The sequence below is a fragment of the Crinia signifera genome, chromosome 8 (genome assembly GCF_055691185.1).
Source record: "Crinia signifera chromosome 8, ASM5569118v1, whole genome shotgun sequence".
Classification (NCBI taxonomy): Eukaryota; Metazoa; Chordata; class Amphibia; order Anura; family Myobatrachidae; genus Crinia; species Crinia signifera.
The window spans coordinates 9328963-9349193 of NC_139224.1; the positions used below are offsets into that span (position 1 = coordinate 9328963).

At 46.8% G+C, this 20231-nt stretch overlaps 1 protein-coding gene across 3 annotated transcripts in view; it reads right to left on the reverse strand.

The window, feature by feature from the left end:
• The window catches only part of RAD18 (RAD18 E3 ubiquitin protein ligase), a 210470-nt gene that overhangs the window by 121492 nt on the left and 68747 nt on the right, over positions 1-20231 (reverse strand). The gene's annotated exons all lie outside the window — the stretch shown is intronic.

Below are 20231 nucleotides of genomic sequence, written 5' to 3' on the forward strand. Positions count from 1 at the left end.
TTTCCTATTATATTGACCAAAAATGTCCAAGACACCCCTGCAAGTGTTCTGAGGCACCCAGGGTGCCAGGGCACAACACTTTAGGAACCACTGACCTAAATGAACCTCCGGGCAACTTAGAGTTCCCTTAGAGCAGCGTTTTTCAAACACATGAGACCACTGCAATGGGTTTGGTTTTTTCCTGTGCAGACCAATGTGTTTTCCCTGTGGGGGGGGGGGGGGTCTGATGGTGGGGTGCTGAACGGGATCCCGACAGTCATTTCCCCGACTGTCGGAACCCTATACCTCACCCATGATGGTGTGCCTTGGCAATACTACAGTTTGGTGTGCTGAGAGCTGATAAAGGTTGACAATTACTGCCTTAGAGTCATACAAACTGCCCTAGTTTGTCACAGTGGGGCAGATGTATTAAGCCTTAACAAGAGATAAATGCAAGGGTGATAAGGAGAGATAAACATCCAGCCAATCACCTGCTAACTGACTTTTTTCAAACACAGTCTGTAACATGGCAGTTAGCAGGTGATTGGCTGGACGTTTATCTCTCTTTATCACCCTTGTATTTATCTCTTGTTAAGGCTTAATACATCTGCCCCAGTGTCTCAATATGGAAGGACACAACTGCTGCCAGAGGAGGTCAGCAGAAAGGGCACCTATGTGAGGACATGCGAAGCACACGGCACCTGCGATGTATCACACTAATCATCATCAACCTCGGATCAATGATCATTTGCACACAGAAGTCTGATGGAAGCTAAATGGGAGGCAAAGGGGCATTTTTCATTAGCTTAAAGTGTGTCGCAGGCATTTAGCCAGCAATACAGCAAACACAGAGGTAAGCAGAGATCGTGCAACATCTGCTGCGCCAAAGATAGGACAAGGGATGATCAGATACATGTGCTGTGTAGACAGATGTTGCACACAAAAACTAAAAATGCAATTCCAAAAAATGATGGTCTTACTGGCCACACCCACATAGCAACAGCCACGCCCACACAACACTGACCACACCCCCATCACTTCTCACAATGGGGCAGATGTATTAAGCCTTAACAAGAGATAAATGCAAGGGTGATAAGGAGAGATAAACGTCCAGCCAATCACCTGCCAACTGCCATGTTACAGGCTGTGTTTGAAAAAGTCAGCAAGGAGCTGATTGGCTGGACATGTATCTCTCTATCACCCTTGCATTTATCTCTTGTTAAGGCTTAACACATCTGCCCCAATATGTCCTTGAACACACTCAGCCGCAAACACATGGGGCCATTAATCTGGCCCTGAATAAACGCATTAGCTCTCAGCTCAGTCAGATCTGTATTCCAGCAGATACAGACCAGACTGTGCTAGAAGCCCGCAGGCGAAACGCGCGTCCAGGAGCAGGCGAGACTGTCACGGAGGGGGCTATTGGGTGCTGATGGTGAACCCTGGAATCCATATAACGCTAAGTTGATTTTTTCAATTGATTTGCTCTACACATTGGTTATAACATTGTATGTGCATAGGGGATGTATCCCTACCAATAGATTTTGAGCTATTATCATAAGTGAATGAATTGTGTGGAACAAGAGCAGTTATAATCAGGCTTCTGTAAGAGGATCTAGATACAAGTATAATTCCCTAATGAGGGACTGTCATCTACCTATATCTTGCTATATAAGGGACTCTCATTGGTCACAGGACCAGATTGATCTCCTGCACTGGTAAATCCAACAGGGGTGACACTGTGCCTGGGTCTCAACAGCAGATCCCTGTTCCTCTTCCTTCCACTGATCCAACCACAGGTCTCCGCTATAATCATCCCCTCATCTGGTCCGTTCACTGCCTATATGACACACGGCCAGAAAGTAGGAACGATTGGAGACTAAGGGAAATCAGCTAAATTCCAATCTTTGTATCTATTTTTGTGAAATCTAGGGATTCTCTTCAGATAACATAATTAATACTATATATATATATCCAGCACCCCACTAATGTAGGCAATTTTGCCCAGATTACCACAGGACTATATGCTGTGGTAAACCCGCCGTGACAGTAGCCTGATAAGAGCCACATATTTCGCCAAACCATTTTATCTTTTTTCTCAATTGTCAAACATATGTATGTGTTGACAAAACACTTCTTTTAGCACCTTTTTGAATCTCTCTTATAATAGAGACTGATATATTTTTATGTCACTTCAATAATTTTCCAGCCAAGATATTCCAATGCCTCAAGGGAGAATATCCCAATATTGAGACCATTCTGATCAAGGCTGACACATTCACATAATTTGGTGCCTTAAAATCTAAGTACCATTTTTTTGTATCTTTTCATCACTCTATCACAATATTGCATTAGAAAATATAAAAATTTATTGTCTGTATAGCGTCTTCCTTTAATAAGTGACCATAGTGTGGTGACTAGTGTGGGTTCCTTCATATTGTGATATACATTATATAAACCTATTATTATAAAAAGCTGTGCCCCGACAAAGAGAGTCATCCTTTTTTCTTTTTTGTAAGTACATTGTCTTATGACTCGTGGGAGCACCACCAACCAGGAATATATTGGACGTGGCAGGTCCATTTATACAGAGTATGTTGGTCAAAAAATATGGAATATGCTAATAGATAGTCTGTGCTAGTCTCTTTCTTCCTTTTGGGTGTGCTAGAAGCCCCACAGAAGAGAGTGACACCCCAGGCAGAAAGGAGGAACTGCACAGATGTTGAACGTTGCAGGGTGCTAGAATGCAGACTACAGCGGTCGGCCTCACGCCGGCATTAATGCACCTGTAATACAACAGACGATCGCACAGTAGACATTGCGCCACTTGATAAAAGTGCGGGATAATTACCGGAGCCTCTGGCACTATACTGTAACCGGACAGATTTCCTGCGGAATGATGTAGAGGACCTTTCATGGAAGTACGCTTTGATCATAAATCAGAATCGCTAACAATCACAGACGCATACCATCACTTCATTTAAAATACATATATTTTAATGGATGAGCTGGTTTTCAATGTACAGTATGCTTTACATAAAGATCATGTATGATCTTCAACCTTAATTAATAGTAACCTCGCTATTGGAGAGATGAAACGTTTCTGAATAATGAATAATTATCCTTCTGTGACTGTGATCATCCTCAGAAGGGAACAGGACCAAGCCACTAAGCAGTGCTCTGCACCGTCTGCGGTGGGGACATACACAAGGTGATGGGGTACGAGGACCAGGTCTGAGTTACTTGGGGTATCAACCGGCCATTGTTATTTGCACATGCCAGCACGAATGGATCTTTCCTCTGAATGGAACATACCTGTGTGTTTTCAGTACTGAATCACATTGTGATCTGTGCTTTATGCTCTCACTTAATAGTCCAGTATAATGAACTAGAACACAGACAATGGTGTCCAGGGGAGACAGGCCTGTAACAAAGACCTATTGTGTCTGCAGAGCGGTTAGATCTGAGCAGAGGGTATGTGCACGATAACGGAGCGGAGACCGACTCATTGCTGCTGTATATATGCAACAGGTGCTCAGACACCAGACAGGCCTCGTGCAGTACAAGGTGAGGGCGCAGCACCTGGATTTCAGGATGTCTGTTGTACCATGAAGAGCGGCTGCCAAGCCCCGGAACACAGCGTCTTGTAATTAAAAGGCAAAGCGATTGGCCGAAGCAATTTCTTTTCTGCCATCATTTCTATTCGCTTTCTGTATCTAGAGACCCAGCTGCCACAACAGGTCAGCCCGCTGCAGAACACACAGCGTGTGCTGAGCCTCAGTGACCGCTCTCTCTGCCTGCTGACCAACGCAGGCCACACGCCCTCCACTGCCAACAATCCCAGGCCTGGCGGACGCAGGCACGGCTGCCATATGTTCCCAGGCGGAAAGCTGTCATTGTGCCTGCAGAGCATAGCGGGTGAAATGTCACCATGCATTGACGCACATTGGGGGAGGGGGGGGGGGGATAATGGCTGCGCTGCCAATAAGGGCTGGATTAGGTGGCCTGGGACAAGAAGGAGGGCTGCCAAGTAAGTACCAGGTCCGAGCAACCTGTGCCCGTCAGGGAATGCTGGGACATTTAGTTCATCTGTGACGTACATACACTCTATGGGGAAGAGGGTTCAGCACAGGGTCAATTTGGGCACCAAATAAAAAAAAAAACATGAAAGTCTCATGTCGACCTTTTCATTTTAACAATTCCCATGTCGACATTGTGCATGTCATCCATTTGGTGTCAACTCTTTGACTGTCAACCCTTTATACCATAACCGATATTGGCCGGATAGGTCAGATAGAAATTGGGTGGAGACAACACAACTGCTGCGTGCAATCCCTAGTCACGCGTACGGGGCAGGGAAGCCTACTGCGCCTGAGTGCGGGGATAATGTGGGTGAAAGATGACAGTACAGGGGTTGGCGTAAAAGCAATGACCAGCAAGGGTTTCTTGCTTAAGCCCCGCCCGCAGAATATCCCATTAATGTAAGGAGGCCAATCCTGCTTTTACTGCGCACGCAGATGCAGCCACATTTCGTGCAACACAGAATAAGCCCCAGCTGTCCTCTGCCTGTAACCCTCAGACCCGAGATTATCGGGCAGCGTAAGCATCGCACCGTGCCTAAGACGTGATCAGAACATTACTCAAACGCAGACAATAATGAGGCCGAGAGCAGAGAGGACAAAGCAGAAAAAGGTTTTACAATTAGATTTCCAAAACAATTATTTTCTATTCAGCAATGTAATAGGTGATCTTCCATCAACGGATGCGGACAGCAGAGTAAGGAAAAGACGCAGCGCCACCTGCAGCACGGAGCCAGCCGCTGCGTTTAACCAGTCCAGCGCTGGACAGCAGCAGACGTTACTGCTGGTGTGTTCAGGATCGAGGCATCGATCTCAGCTTTTAGCATCTGAGCATCTGTAAAGTCAAGCATCGTTTTCACAAGAAGCTGGGGACCGTTACTTGACGCTGGCGAATGACTCCGCGTTCAGATGTTTCCATCCTGCTACAACATCCTAATGTGTTCCAGCCTCTGACAAGGGGTCTTACCCGAGAGCATCTCCTGAGGACAGTCAGGACAGACGGAGGGGCGACTGTCAATCATACCCCTCTGTGGGAATCTGGACAACAGGGGAGACCTGCCTATACCAGCAGGACCATGAATGAAGATTTTGTGGAACGGAGACAAGTGTCTATTATAGCACCCTGCATCTTTCAAAACCCGTGCAGTCCTTTTCCCTGACAGGGGTGTGGCTCTCTGCTGTGGTGCATCCAGCACAGTGTGGTCTGTATTTCAGCACTGATAGGCAGATCAAACCTGTGCTAGAAGCACCACGGCAGAGAGCTACACCCCAGGCCAATAGCTGAAATAGGTCGACATGGGTAAGGTCAACAGTGTCTGAAGGTTGACAATGGGAAGGTTGACATAAGGTTTTCCATGGCTCACCATGATTTGGGTGGTGTCGGTTCATCATCAATACTGGTGGTTGACAGTAAATGCTCATTAATACGGGGCCATTGTGTGACAGGTTATAGCCTCTCGCTATACAGCGGAATTTTCTCTGAGAATAATTAAGCCCTCAGGCCAACTCCATACAAACACATTCCTCCCGTGGACACACTTGGGGTCTGATTCAAAGAAGTTAAGCAAAAAATTAAAAGAAGAAAGCCATGGGTAGCACCATCCAGGGCTGCAGAGGGGGCAGATGCAATGTGTAGAAAGAGTTAAATGCAAATCTGAATAGCAGTGGAAGAATAAAGCTGCCCAGCACGTGTGGGCTACACCTGAGAACAAGGTCCTTGGTGTGTACTGTGCACAGGCCGTTTCCGCCTCCCCGGCACTGGCTGCGTGGTATTCCTCAGCCTTCTCTTGTGGAGATGAAAGAGTGGCAGCAGAGGCGATGGGGCGGCAGCAATCCCTGCAGTGTGACTCCGCACATCACAGCCTGAAACTCAACTGCTCAGTCCAAATTAAGAGAGATCATTATTTAGAAACCCGTTAGCCGACCACTGGTGAAAAGAGCAGTAATTAAGTGATTGGACTTGATCACAGCCATCGTAATGAGCATCTTCCAGACAATAATTCACGTGTTGAGCTCAGCACGTGGAGGGGCCGGAGAGAGGTGCAAAAGCTGCAAAATGGAAATAATTATCCAAACCGTTTATACTCCGGGTATTTTATGGTGATTGAATGCAGAGAAAGCGTCGGCTGAGATGGCACTACCGAAAGCACTACATAATGGGGCCAATTCAGGATCGCTCGTAGAGATCCGAATCCGGCCCCGATGGTCGGGGTTTGCGCATTTCTGCGCCCGCACCCTTTACGCCGGACACAACGGAAAAAGTCATTTTATGTATTATGTGTATGTATTATGGTTATGTATTATGGTTATGTATTTCCGAAGGGAAGAGAAATCATTCAGATAACTTCTCTCCCTGTCAGCCACCAGTTTGCATGGGTATGGGTCATTAGGTCACCAGTATTGGTCTGTCGACACCATTAGGTCGACATACATTTAGGTCAACATGCAGGAACGTTGACATGGGTTAGGTTGACAGGGTCATTAGGTCGACCTGGGGGTAGGTCAACAGTCAAAAGGTCGACATGGGGTTTCTCACATTTTTTTGTACGGAATGTCAACCGTCCACATGGACACCGGAACGTAGCACCGCTGCGCTCGCCATGCTTCGGGCACAGCTACGCACGGAACACTATTATATTCCCTCACCACTCCCTAGTGGATGGTAGGGCATAAAATACCGCCTGTCGGCACATGTTCTGACCTATAGGGCTGTTAGAACTAAAGAATCCCTAACTTATTGCACTCTGATAAATATGGACAAAGAGCACTTGAGATCACGCGCTAGCCATTGAATTAGTTACAGATTGGGTCATCGGGTAGCAATACAAAATCAACTGAAAATTGCTACAGCGGTTTAGTGCGTCCTCCATTGTGGTTAACAACAGTTACCATTCAACAAACAGCATGTTCTCCAGCAGAACGTAACAGATGGAATGGCCGGAACACGATGTGTAATCACTGAAGCGGCAGCGTACCGTGTGACCTCTTTACCAATGCACCGGATATCCAGAGGGAAAAACCCCAGACCCAAGTGGTTAGGGTCATGTGATATGCGTGACCAAGATGTCAGAAGTAGCGACTCATGACCCGCTAGGAAAGCATTGCCTCCATCTATTCTAGCGGTTTCAAGGGATTTATTTTCCCGAATGGTCAGATCTGCAACTAACAGGTCTTTCCAATAAATACACATTGGGCAGTATTCAATGTGAATACTGGCAACGTGCAGCGAATCCTGTTTAGGATTCGCTGCACATTCGCCACTGCTCGCCGCGTTCCGGAGCCTCGCTGGCTCCGGTATTCAACGAGTCAGGGGCTCGCTGCCCCTGACCGGCGAATTTGAGCTCCTGCGGCGGACGCCGCAGGGAGCCTGAGGACGATGGCAGGCAGGGAGATGGAAGTCTCCCTGCCTGCCCCAGAGCGTATGTGGGGGGGAGGTGGGCTCCCCGGGTGCCAGGCAGCACAGGCTGCCCCCCGGGGTTGCCAGCAGGGGACCGGGTATATTCACTACACCCGATCATGCATATGTAATGATCGGGTAAAGTGAATATATGAATATCTAATGAGCGGCTCAGCTCCGGCCCCCTGCTGGCTGGTCTGTGTAAAAAAATAAAATATTTTTTTTTTTAATTAAATATATATTCATGTGCTTACAGCACATTAAATAAAAATAGCATGCCCCTCCTCAGAATAAAATTCCAGATTTTTTGACACCAATTGTAAAAAACAAAACACTTTATTTTAAAAGTTCACCTTCCACTTCACCATATAAAGATAGCGATTGCTACTCGGTGAATCATGGCGGAAAAAACCTTGAAATGTATTCGCCATCTGGTCATTGAATAGGGTGATTCCCCGTTTTAGTCAGAAATTAGCCTTACAGCACAAAATCGCCATAAAAACATGGCGAATCAGCCTCATTGAATACCGCCCAATGTCTGGCGACCAGGCGCAGCTAGGAGATACCACACAATAAGTTGCATCTACAGGTTTTGCACCTAAAGGATCCAAATGTATTAATATTCCCAGGGTTCTTACTACTAAGATAGATTTGAAAAGAATTACAGGACACACGACAAGTACATTATATTGGGGTGGGGGGGGTTGGATTCAGTCCTTTAAGTGCCCATGGTACAAATGCCGTGTGCGAGGAGATGTGCGCTCCCAAGCACACCCCATCGCACAGATCGAAAAGTACGTGCTGCACATACTTTTGGAACTAGATCGCAACGCATGTAAATCGCATCGCGTGACCCATACAATAATTGTTACGTGTCTGGGCACCATTACAGAGGTTCTGCTGAAAATATATATATATATATATACACACATACACACACACACACACACATACACACACACACACTGTACGTTTACAGAGCACGGCTCAGAGGATGCTAGCTGCACCTTGTAGGGTTTGCTACCATTATACCCACAACTGGATCCGGCTATTAATCTGCAAGGTGCGGCCCAATCCTGACCATGTGTTACTGGTTATACAGAACCACTGCAGAACAGGTGGAAGAGACATTCTACAAACTACAGTCACACAGTCAAACCAGAAACATAACGAAAGGTTAACAACGTGTGAGTTGGGAAGGGGGAGGGGTGCGAATTCTAAGTACTCTCCAGCAGGTGAGAAATCGCTAAACTGTCAAGCCTCTCCCTTTATGGAGCACGCACGCATGCAATAATATATATATTTATTTAAACTTCTATCTATATGGGATTAGGGGCAAATATCTGCAGATGGGTAGGGAACTGGCTGTGTAATAGAGAACAAAGAGTGGTTGTGAATGGTGCCGTATCAAATATGACATCAGTAGTAAGTGGAGTGCCACTGGGTTCGGTTCTTGGGCTCATTTTGATTAACATTTTTATTAACGATATTGGGATGGGGTTACTCAGCAATGTATTCATCTTTGCGGACGATACAAAACTGAGCAGAGTTATTAAATCATCAGAAGAGGTCACCGCGCTTCAAAATGATCTTGACAATCTAGATGAGTGGGCAAAAAAGTGGAAGATGAGGTTCAATGTGGATAAATGCAAGGTCATGCACCTTGGGAGATATAACCAGTGTGCTACAGGTTGAGTATCCCGTATCCAAAATGCTCGGGACCAGGAGAATTTTGGATAACGGATTATTCCGTATTTCGGAATATTTTTATATTTCAATGATGTATTTTGAAGTATCTTGCATGTATGCTGTATAAACACATAAAATACACACATATATTTTATTATCACATAAAATACACACAAATATATTTTATTTGTTCAAAAAACAAGGTTTCAAAACATGAAACAAAATTTGTGTACTATCTCAGATATTGAATTTGAATGCCAAGCAATCATTTTCTTGCACATATATAGTGGCAGTTACATATCATGTCACCAGTAGTGCTGTTACAAATGTCCACAGTGAGTTTTTAGCAAAAAAAATATTTTTTATTCACTGTCTGGAATGTATGGTTTTCGGAATAATTCGGATAACGGATACTCGGATACGGGATACTCAACCTGTAGTTATAACCTAAGCGGGGATGAACTGGGTAATTCAGTACCCGAAAAGGATCTAGGAGTCCAAATAGACAACAAACTGGGGTGTAGTGCTCAATGTAATATAGCAACTAAAAAGGCCAATAAAACTCTAGCATGTATTAAAAGGGGCATGGAAACTAGGGACTCAAAAGTAATTATACCTCTGTACAAATCATTGGTTAGACCTCACCTCGAGTACGGAGTGCAGTTCTGGGCCCCGCACTATAAAAAGGACGTCGTAGAATTAGAAAAAATCCAGAGAAGAGCAACAAAGCTTATTAGGGGAATGGAGAATTTAAGCTACGAGGAGAGATTGAGCCATCTGGGACTATTTACACTAGAGAAGAGGGGTGACATTCTATGGGATGAGATAATCTGACTTTGGCGAATTTTATCGCAAAAACGGCCGTTTTCGCACTTTTTCCCTAATTCGCATATTTAATGAGATGCGAAAATCGGCAAAAAGTGCGGTTTTGCTGTGAAATCGCACTTTTTAAAAGTGCGATTTTTAGTTTTCGCTAGAACTCGCATCCAGATGTTTTCACATTAAAAAGTATACAATTCGCATATTTAATGAGATGCGAATTTGAAAAATGTGTCTAAAAATCTCAAAAAAATCAGACCAGGTTCTGATATGCGATTTGGCTAGAACCCTGCACAGATCATAGAGATCTGTGCATGGCCCTGTGTTAAAAAATGTGGAAAAGTGTTTTTTGACAAAAAAAATTGGCGTGGGGTCCCCCCTCCTGAGCATAACCAGCCCCGGGCTCATTGAGCCGGGGCTGGTTCCAAAAATACGGGGGACAAAAAGCATAGGGGTCCCCCGTATTTCTGAAACCAGCCCCGGACTCTTGGACCGGTCCTGGTTCCAAAAATACGGGGGACAAAAAATCTGGGGGTCCCCTGTATTTTGAAACCAGCACCGGGCTCCAACAGCAATCGGTGTCATGCCACAGCCGGGGGACACTTTTTATATAAGGTCCCCCGGCCGAAACATGAGCACCGTGGCTGGTCAGCCTTGGACGGGGTACCTGGAGGAGTGCGGACTCCCCCATAAAGGGGTCCCCCCCCCAGGCTTCACCCGTCCAGGGCTGAAGCCCGGGGCTGTCACCGGCGTCCCTGGCCAGTGGACGCGGGCCTGATGGGGTTAAATCTTCCATACATAACATTGCTTGATACAGGAGAACTACAAGTGCCAGCAGACCTCCCCCGCATGCTGGGACTTGGGAGAACCACAAGTCCCAGCATGCGGGGCATTAATGGGCCCGCTGGGACTTGTAGTCCACCTGTAAAAAGAATGTTAAAAAAACATACACACAGGTGAAGCCTGGGGGGGGGGGGGAGACCCCTTTATGGAGGGGTCCCCACTCCTCCAAGTACCCCGTCCAAGGCTGACCAGCCACGGTGCTCATGTTTCGGCCAGGGGACCTTATATAAAAAGTGTCCCCCGGCTGTGGCATGACACCGAGGGCTGTTGGAGATTTTTTGTCCCCCGTATTTTTGGAACCAGGACCGGTCCAAGAGTCCGGGGCTGGTTTCAGAAATACGGGGGACCCCTATGCTTTTTGTCCCCCGTATTTTTGGAACCAGCCCCGGCTCAATGAGCCCGGGGCTGGTTATGCTCAGGAGGGGGGACCCCACGCCAATTTTTTTTTTTTTTTTATGAACAAAAAAATCGCACATTTCCTTGAATTCGCACATTTTCATCCCTAAAATTCGCACATTATCACACTTTTCATTCCAGAATTCGCACCTCATTAAATATTCGAATTCGCGGCAAAAATGCGATATTAAAAAAGTGCGATAATGGGCGATTTTGAACGTGCGAAAAAATCTCATCACATAGAATGTCACCCGAGATGTTTAAGGTGAGACATGCTCAACATGTATAAATATATTAGGGGCCAATATATGGAAATGTCAAACACCCTTTTTTCTGCTAGACAGGAATCTAGGATGAGAGGGCACGAGTTTAGATTAGAAGAAAAAAGATTTTGTTCAGCTAGAAGAAAAAAATTCTTTACAGTCAGAGCAGTCAAACTTTGGAACTCTCTTCCTGGAGAAGTGGTGTCGGCAGACACTATAAATATGTTTAAAATAAGGTTGGATAAACATTATTGGTTAAAAACATCCATGGGTACGAATAAGTAACAATCTGTCTTTAAAATATCAGAACATACTATACAACAAGGGATAAGCTACTATAAACATAGGTTGAATTAGATGGACGCAAGTCTTTATTCAGCCTCACCTACTATGTAACTATATATGCATGTACATCGCTCTTTCAGTGTTTGCTTCTCTGACTCTACTTCCCCCTCACTACCTCTGTCCGTTGGAGTACCACAAGGTTCAGTCTTAGATCCTCTGCTTTTATCAATCTATACCTCCTCACTTGGGAAACTAATCAACTCTTTTGGATTTCAGTATCACCTGTACGCTGATGATACTCAAATCTATCTATCCTCCCCGGCAATTGTCACCATCAGTATTGCTCCGTGTCTCTGATTGTCTTTCTGCCATTTCATCTTGGATGTCATCTCGCCACCTTAAACTCAACATTTCCAAAACAGAATTAATTATATTCCCACCAGCCAAGAGCAGTTACCAACCTAATATCTCTATCACTGTTGAGAACACAACAATTATTCCTACTCCACAAGATCGCTGCCTAGGGGTCATCCTCGACTCTAAACTGTCCTTCATTCCTCACATTCAATCTGTGTCCAAATCGTGTTACGTGCATCTAAAAAACATCCAAAATTCGTCCGTACCTTACACAAGAAACTGCAAAAACTCTTATCCATGCACTGATTATATTGCGCACTGATTATTGCAATAGTCTCCTAACTGCTCTTCCTAAGAACAGACTCTCACCACTGCAATCCATTCTAAATGCTGCTGCTAGGCTGATCTTCCTAGCAAGACGCTCATCGTCTGCTGATCCGCTCTGCCAGTCCCTCCATTGGTTGCCTGTATATTACAGTATTCAATATAAAATACTACTACTTACATAAAAAGCCATTACTCTGACTACACCAACTTATATCTCTTCACTTATCTCAAAATATCTCCCAACCTGACCTCTCCGCTCTGCACAAGATCCGCGTCTCTCATCCACACTCGCTCCCACTTACACTTGCAGGATTTTTGTCAGGCAGCACCCACCCTATGGAATGCCCTTCCACGCACATGAAGACTCTCCTCTAGCCTCCAAAATTTCAAGCGTTCCCTGAAAACTCACCTACTCAGGCAAGCCTATCATATTCAGGACCCCCACACAACCACCAGTACCATTCACATCTAACAGCATCCCATCAGCTCTTTCGTCTAACTGACATTAAGAACCAGATAATTCTCATTACACCAAGTAGCCGAGGAGATACATCACTTGGCTACTTGGTGTAATGAGAATAATCTGTTTCTTAATGTCAGTAAGATGAAAGAGCTCATCATTGATTTAAGGAAAACACTGAAAACTCAACATGAACCTGTTCAAATTGATGGAATGGATGTTGAAAAAGGCTGTTTGGTTAAAAAGATTCATCAACGCCTTTTTTCCCTGAGAGTCCTAAAAAGACACCGCTTTTCGGTAGATATAGTGAACAACTTCTATCACTGTGCTATTGAAAGCATCTTAACCAGCTGCGCTACGGTATGGCATGGGAGCTGTACAGTAGCAGAACGCAGGACGGTTCAGCGGGTAGTTAGGACAGCTGAGTGGATTGTTGGGACTTCTCTTCCAATGGTGACGGATATTGAGAAGAAACGTTGCTTACGACGGGCACGGAGTATTCTGAAGGATCCGACGGTACTCTTGACCTAGATGGGCGCCCGCGATTGAAATCGCGGTCGTCGGGGGTAAAAATCGCGGGCATCGCGGCCATCGCGGGTAAATCGCGGGTACATAAAAATCTGCTACCCGCGATGACCGCGATTTTCCCATAGGGAACAATGTTAAAAAGGCTGATTGAGCGCGATTTTCATGGAAAATGCCTCAATGCCCGCGATTTGGCCATAGGAATCAATGTTAAATGGGCCACAGAGCCCAAATAGGCACAATTAACCCTTAAATGTCCCCCCAAATTTTTAACGCCACCCCACGATCCACGCCAACCCGAAGCGTGGCGAGCGCAGCAAGCCCGCGAGGGGCGGCGGTAAGCGTCCTCCGACCTTTTCATGCCCTACTATCCACTAGGGCGTGGAGTGAGAATAGAATAGTGTGGCGAGCGCAGCGAGCCACCGAGCCCGAAGCGTGGCGAGCGCAGCGAGCCCCGCAAGGGGACGCGGATACCTTCACAGGTAAACGCGTCCCCTCGCGGGCTTCACAGGTGTCCGCGTCGCCACCGACACCTGTGAAGCCCGCGAGGGGACGCGTATAACTGTGAAGGTATCCGCGTCCCCTCGCCACGCTTCGGGCTCGGTGGCTCGCCACACTATTCTATTCTCACTCCACGCCCTAGTGGATAGTAGGGCATGAAAAGGTCGGAGGACGCTTACCGCCGCCCCTCGCGGGCTCGCTGCGCTCGCCACGCTTCAGGTTGGCGTGGATCGTGGTGTGGCGTTAAAAATTTGGGGGGACATTTAAGGGTTAATTGTGCTTATTTGGGCTCTGTGGCCCATTTAACATTGATTCCTATGGCCAAATCGGGTCCATTGAGGCATTGAACAGTAAAATCGTGTCCATCGGGCCTTTTAACATTGATTCCTATGGCAAATCGGGAGCATCGCGTCGCGGGCATCGCGGGTACATTTATGGCCGGCCGCGACGCGACCGACACGATTTCCATGTTTAACATGGGTTTCAAAGGGAAATCGCGGGCATCGCGTCGGTCGCGTCGCGGCCAGACATAAATGTACCCGCGATCACCACGACGGGCGCCCATCTAGGTAAAGAGTACCGATCCGACTCACCCGGCTCAGACTCTTGCCGTCTGGTAGGCGGTTTAGATGCCTTAAGGCTAAAACAGGTATATTAAAACCTAGCTTTTTTCCAAGAGCCGTTGTGGTATTGAATTCTCTTGTATCTGATATAGCAGGTTTTAGTAATGTATAGTGTGTGTGGGGGGGGGGGTGAGCGACCGATGAAATAGAATGATGCCCATTGAATAGAATAATCCCGAATGCAGGAGGAACACGTGACTATTAGCATACTTCACAATGCGTTGTGGGTGGCAGAGGAAAGTTTGCCCGAAAAATACACTTGCTACAGACGCCTGCACAGAGACGCGCCCTATCCTGATGCGAAAGCCAAGGATGGGTGACCGCAGTTCTCACAAGGATAGGGCTGGCATAGCTATTGGCTCAGGTAACCCCCAAAAGGTCCGGATGGGTCTTCCGATCACCCTATGCTGTCACAGATAAGTTACAAATGTTGCTTAGCCTTCAGTGTTTAAGTCCCGGGAAGGCCGGAGTCAAAAATATAATTTCCATATGTTGACCTTCAATAAGCTTAATAGGACTCTGAATACTTCTGGTTCCGGACTATTTATTATTCATAGAGTTAGACGTAAGAAGGAGAAATCTCTTCTGCTTATTTTGTCTTGCGCCTCTGGAATAATCTAACAGGGGATATACAATAAGCGCAGAAACTGAATACTTTTAAGAAAGATTATTTTGTTTTTATTTGGCTGATGTGTAGCAGATGGTTTATGTTCTGCGATAGGGATTTGTATTACTGAGCTCTGAATGTATATGAAATGTGAGATAAACAATATTATACTATTGTCCTTGCTCTTAGCGAATGAGAAACGGTAACCGCTACGATTGGCCGTGTTACAGCGCTCAGGCAGCAAAGTCCCACTGGAGAGATTCCGATACATCTGAAAGTATCCCAATAGTGTGCATTCCAGCACCCTGCATCTTTCAAAATCCGTGCAGTTCCTCTTTCCTGCCTGAGGTGTCACTCTTCGCTGTGGTCTGATAGAGATACAGACCAAATTCTGCTAGAAGAACCACAGAAGAGTGACACCTCAGGCAGGAAAGAGGAACTGCACAGATTTTGAAAGGTGCAGTTTGCGAGAATAAAAACTATACCAAAAGAAGCCTGACCAAAAGAACATGACACACATCGGTGGCTGTATAGGGCGGGCCGAAAACCTTCAAAACAGCCGCAGGTCACCCGTAGGCTCAGTAATTAGTGAGAGGGCCTCTACACGTATGATCTAGTTACTGTTCTTTCCCGTAACATGTATTATTTACACCTTCACCTCAACAGAACTCTGTCTCCTCTGTAGTACAAAGGATCTACCATCTAATCTATAAAAACATAAGTACAGATATATTTACTTTAGAAACCATTAAAGAGAGAGCTTAGTAAACATACCAGCTCATACACGGCTTCCCCTGCAGCCAATGCGCCCCCGTACAGCCAAGCACGTTGCTGGATCTTCCGCACTTTGCTTACATTCATTGCAGAATAAAATATAAAGATACAAAGTGTTTTACAAGTGTACAGAACGTGGAACTGGCTGAGTGCTTGATCTCGGTGCCAGGGAGACAGATGGCTCTGTACACATCACCGGCTCTGCAATGCCACCGGCAAGGAATTTATGTGGGCCACGGGACAACTAAGGAGATATATATAACGCCATTAGATGTATCTCCCCAGATTGTGGGAAAGCAGGACGGCAATATGGGGCCCTGGATACAATTCTTCTAGAAGGCCGGAGTCAGGATACAGAGAAAGTAGGAACATTAGCATGATCAGATGGCGGTAGAAGTTTTGGAGCGTTGCATGACCCAAATCAGATTGCTGCAGGGGTGACCCAATTCCATTTCCAGCACAGCGCACGTTATTCCTGAAACGTTTGGCAGACTGCAGCAATAGTATACAGGCACTATAAATACATACCCTTAATATGTACACAGGTGAGGTGCGAGCGCGTACCCCTAATATGTACACAGGTGAGGTGTGACCACGTACCCCTAATGTGTACACAGGTGAGGTGTGACCGCGTACCCCTAAGGTTTACACAGGTGAGGTGCAACCGCGTACCCCTAAGGTGTACACAGGTGAGGTGCGAGCGCGTACCTCATAGGTGTACACAGGTGAGGTGCGAGCGCGTACCCCTAAGGTGTACACAGGTGAGGTGCGAGCGCGTACCCCTAAGGTGTACACAGGTGAGGTGCGAGCGAGTACCCCTAAGGTGTACACAGGTGAGGTGCGAGCGAGTACCCCTAAGGTGTACACAGGTGAGGTGCGAGCGCGTACCCCTAAGGTGTACACAGGTGAGGTGTGAGCGCGTACCCCTAAGGTGTACACAGGTGAGGTGTGAGCGCGTACCCCTAAGGTGTACACAGGTGAGGTGCGAGCGCGTACCCCTAAGGTCTACAGAGGTGAGGTGTGAGCGCGTACCCCTAAGGTGTACACAGGTGAGGTGTAAGCGCGTATCCCTAAGGTGTACACAGGTGAGGTGTGAGCGCGTAACCCTAAGGTGTACACAGGTGAGGTGTGACCGCAGAAGTGCAGACACCAGCCTGGAAGGACCGTCCATATCACTTACATGTGGCCAGGGCAGGTACCAATAAACAATGAGGACACATTGCACCAACTCTGCACCCGCCAGCGCCCACATCGCTAACCATCGCTTCAACCATGCAGAGTGTTAACTGAAAGCTTCCATTATAATGGGGACAGGTCAAACATCGGAGGATGAGACCTATTCTCAGGCTGTCAGCGCTGCCTCTCCCGTTGGGGCCACATTCACACGACTCCGGAGTTATCTGCAGTTTTCGTTTTACATTTTTTCCAAGTCACACCACTTACAATGGAAAAACAAACCATCCCCACAAATCATCCAAACAAATGACCCTTAAAACAAAAAGAAAATGTTTTATAATCCTGCGTATAAACAGGAAAACAAAGAGGTTTTATTTAGAGCAGGAGAATGTCCCCTTTCCGACACAGGCCGCAAATACCAGCCGGTATCAAACAGAAACATTACGCTTGAAGCAACTGACAACAAGTCCCCTGCCAAGGTCCGACAGGAGGCAATTCCCTGCTGGAGTAATACACATCCCAGTGCAGCACACGCAACGCTACATACAAAGCAACCAGGAACGCGGACAGAGATCGCACCACGGGCTAGGAACAAGGCGCTTCAACGCCAGATGCTCTGCAGAGGCTATCCAGTGCTTGCAAGCCTGGCCATAGACACACCATTGCACTTTGCAGAACGCGCTGCGTCATCTCCCACTGCGCAGAGCATTTTTATACCTCCTCTCACCAGATTGCCTAAAGGATGGGTGTCAGCCAATTGCCATGCTGGACGGGAAACATGCGGTGTCTATAATCCATCAGTGGTTTACGTTGCTAACATCTGGGTACTCCGGGTCCAAATACGCACTGGTTTGGGTAAGTGGTAATTTGGTAATTGTCCCGACGTAATGTCCTACCGGATCACTCCTCTGCCGCGGCGCGGTGCTCGGATATAAACAGAGCGGCGCAGTATGCAGGCACGATGGAAGCCAACAATAATTTATGCACAGCGCCTACAGAGTCCCATAGCTCACAAATCACACATTAGGTTGGATACCGCTGCTGGGAATCACTGGATTTCCTGGTATGGACCTGGATTAGTTCCAGGCTCTCAATCCGAGCAGGTGACCTCTCACCTATCCACTCTCACATATTCTGAGTTATCGCTGCATCATAAATCAGTAACAGGGTCCCGATTACTCCTGGGCTGTGTTAGGAGATACAAGGGCATAACAAGTGAAACTGCAAAATTCAGATTGTGAAACCTTTTTCTATAATAATATATTTAAATACACGCCCTACGGGCGCTCTTCACATCGTTTTAAGGGCCTCCGCCCCTTAACCGGGGAAAGCAGTTATTGCGTGAAGTATGGTTTGTGCAGGAGGGGCGGGTGGGGAAACACTGGTGGTGTAGGAGTTGTGGGTGTTTAGTGTTGGTGGGAGATGGGAGCGGGTGGTGCGTGACTGGGACAGCCGGGTTTGTGCGGGGACTTTCTCCGGACACAGTTGTTTAGTGGTGGTGGGAGAGGGGGGTGGGGTGGGTGGTGACAGGGACGGGGGTTTCTGGGCGGGGACTTGCTCAGTGATATACCTGGGCGGGGTAGGTGTTTAGCGGTGTGAGATGGAGCGGGGTGGGGGGTGACTGGGACAGTCGGGTCTGGGGGGGGGGGGACTTGTTTCGGACACACACACACTTACCTGGCCGGGTCAGCTTTTAAGCAGCAGCGGGGTGGACGGTGACAGGGACGGTTGGTTTTGGGCGGGGACTTGCTTAGTGATATACATGGACGGGAATAGAGATGGGCAGAATGGGTCACTAAAAAGAGCTGGGATCAGGGGATCAATCTGTGCGAAGATCCGGGTTTTTTGCACGGATCACCAACTGGCTTTTAAAATGGGGTAATTGGATAATAACGCAGCATTATTTGTTGTACAATCTTTTATTGGCGTAAACGGTAAAAGCAAGAGTCTTTTTTTTTTTAAACAGTGAGCTGAACAAATAAGAACATACATGACCGAGTAAAACACTAATCCATGGCTGGGTGCAGAATCGCCATCGATTGCAACCATCGATGGCGTCTGCACCGATGGCCATCCCTAGCAGCAGCAGCCTTGTGATTGTTTCTCTCACTTGCAGTCGCAGCACAGTACTCAGTCTCCAGAGTCAGTACATCTCAGCTGCCACAGGTGGCAGTGCTGAGCTCAGGCAAATGCATTGTAATGGAAAACGGAACTGAAAGAATGACGGTTCACCTGTTTGGGAGCGGCGGCTCACTCACTTGTTTGTCGGATCCGTCCAAAAGAACCGCTTCCTGCGCGAATGCCCCATCTGTACCCGGGTAAGCTGTTTAGCGGTGGTGGTGGGAGGGAAGGGGACTTGTTGAGCATAGGGGGCTTGTAGGGACGGGACAGCTCTGGCAGTCTGTCATTCTGGGACTGTGTGTGGGCGGAGTAAAAGAGGCTCTGATTGAGCCTGGACTCCGCCCAGCGTTATAGACACACTTCCAGAATGATTGACACATGTAGCTTAATATATGAGATATACAATAGATTAATATACTTATTACGTTGATACTGTTAAGTTGCCAAGAAACATGCATAAAAATTAGCAACACATATAATTAAACAAAGCAATATACATTTTATCCTGTAATATATATATATATATATATATATATATATATATATATATATATATATATATATATATATTACAGGATAAAATGTATATTGCTTTGTTTGATTATATGTGTTGCTAATTTTTATGCATGTTTCTTGGCAACTTAACAGTATCAACGTAATAAGTATATGAATCTATTGTATATATGAATAGCACAAGGACAACTTTTATTCTGTGCTGCCGTTGTAATGGGTTGCTTCGTTTCGGAGTGATAGGGCAAAAGTCCACCTGCCATTTACAATGCAGCACCATTGTGCTCTGGAAAATGCTGCCCGGCTTCTCCCATACCCGGCGTGCGGCCTGCGCAGCGTGATGAGGTCAGCTGTCACGCTGCGCAGGCCACACAGCGGAGCCGCCCACACACCCAGCAACCCGGCTTATCAGCACACAGCACACGCCCGCCCACCCGCCAAGCTACACGACCACCCGAACAGCTACCCAGCCGCCCAGCTGAAGCTGCCCACCCGAAGCT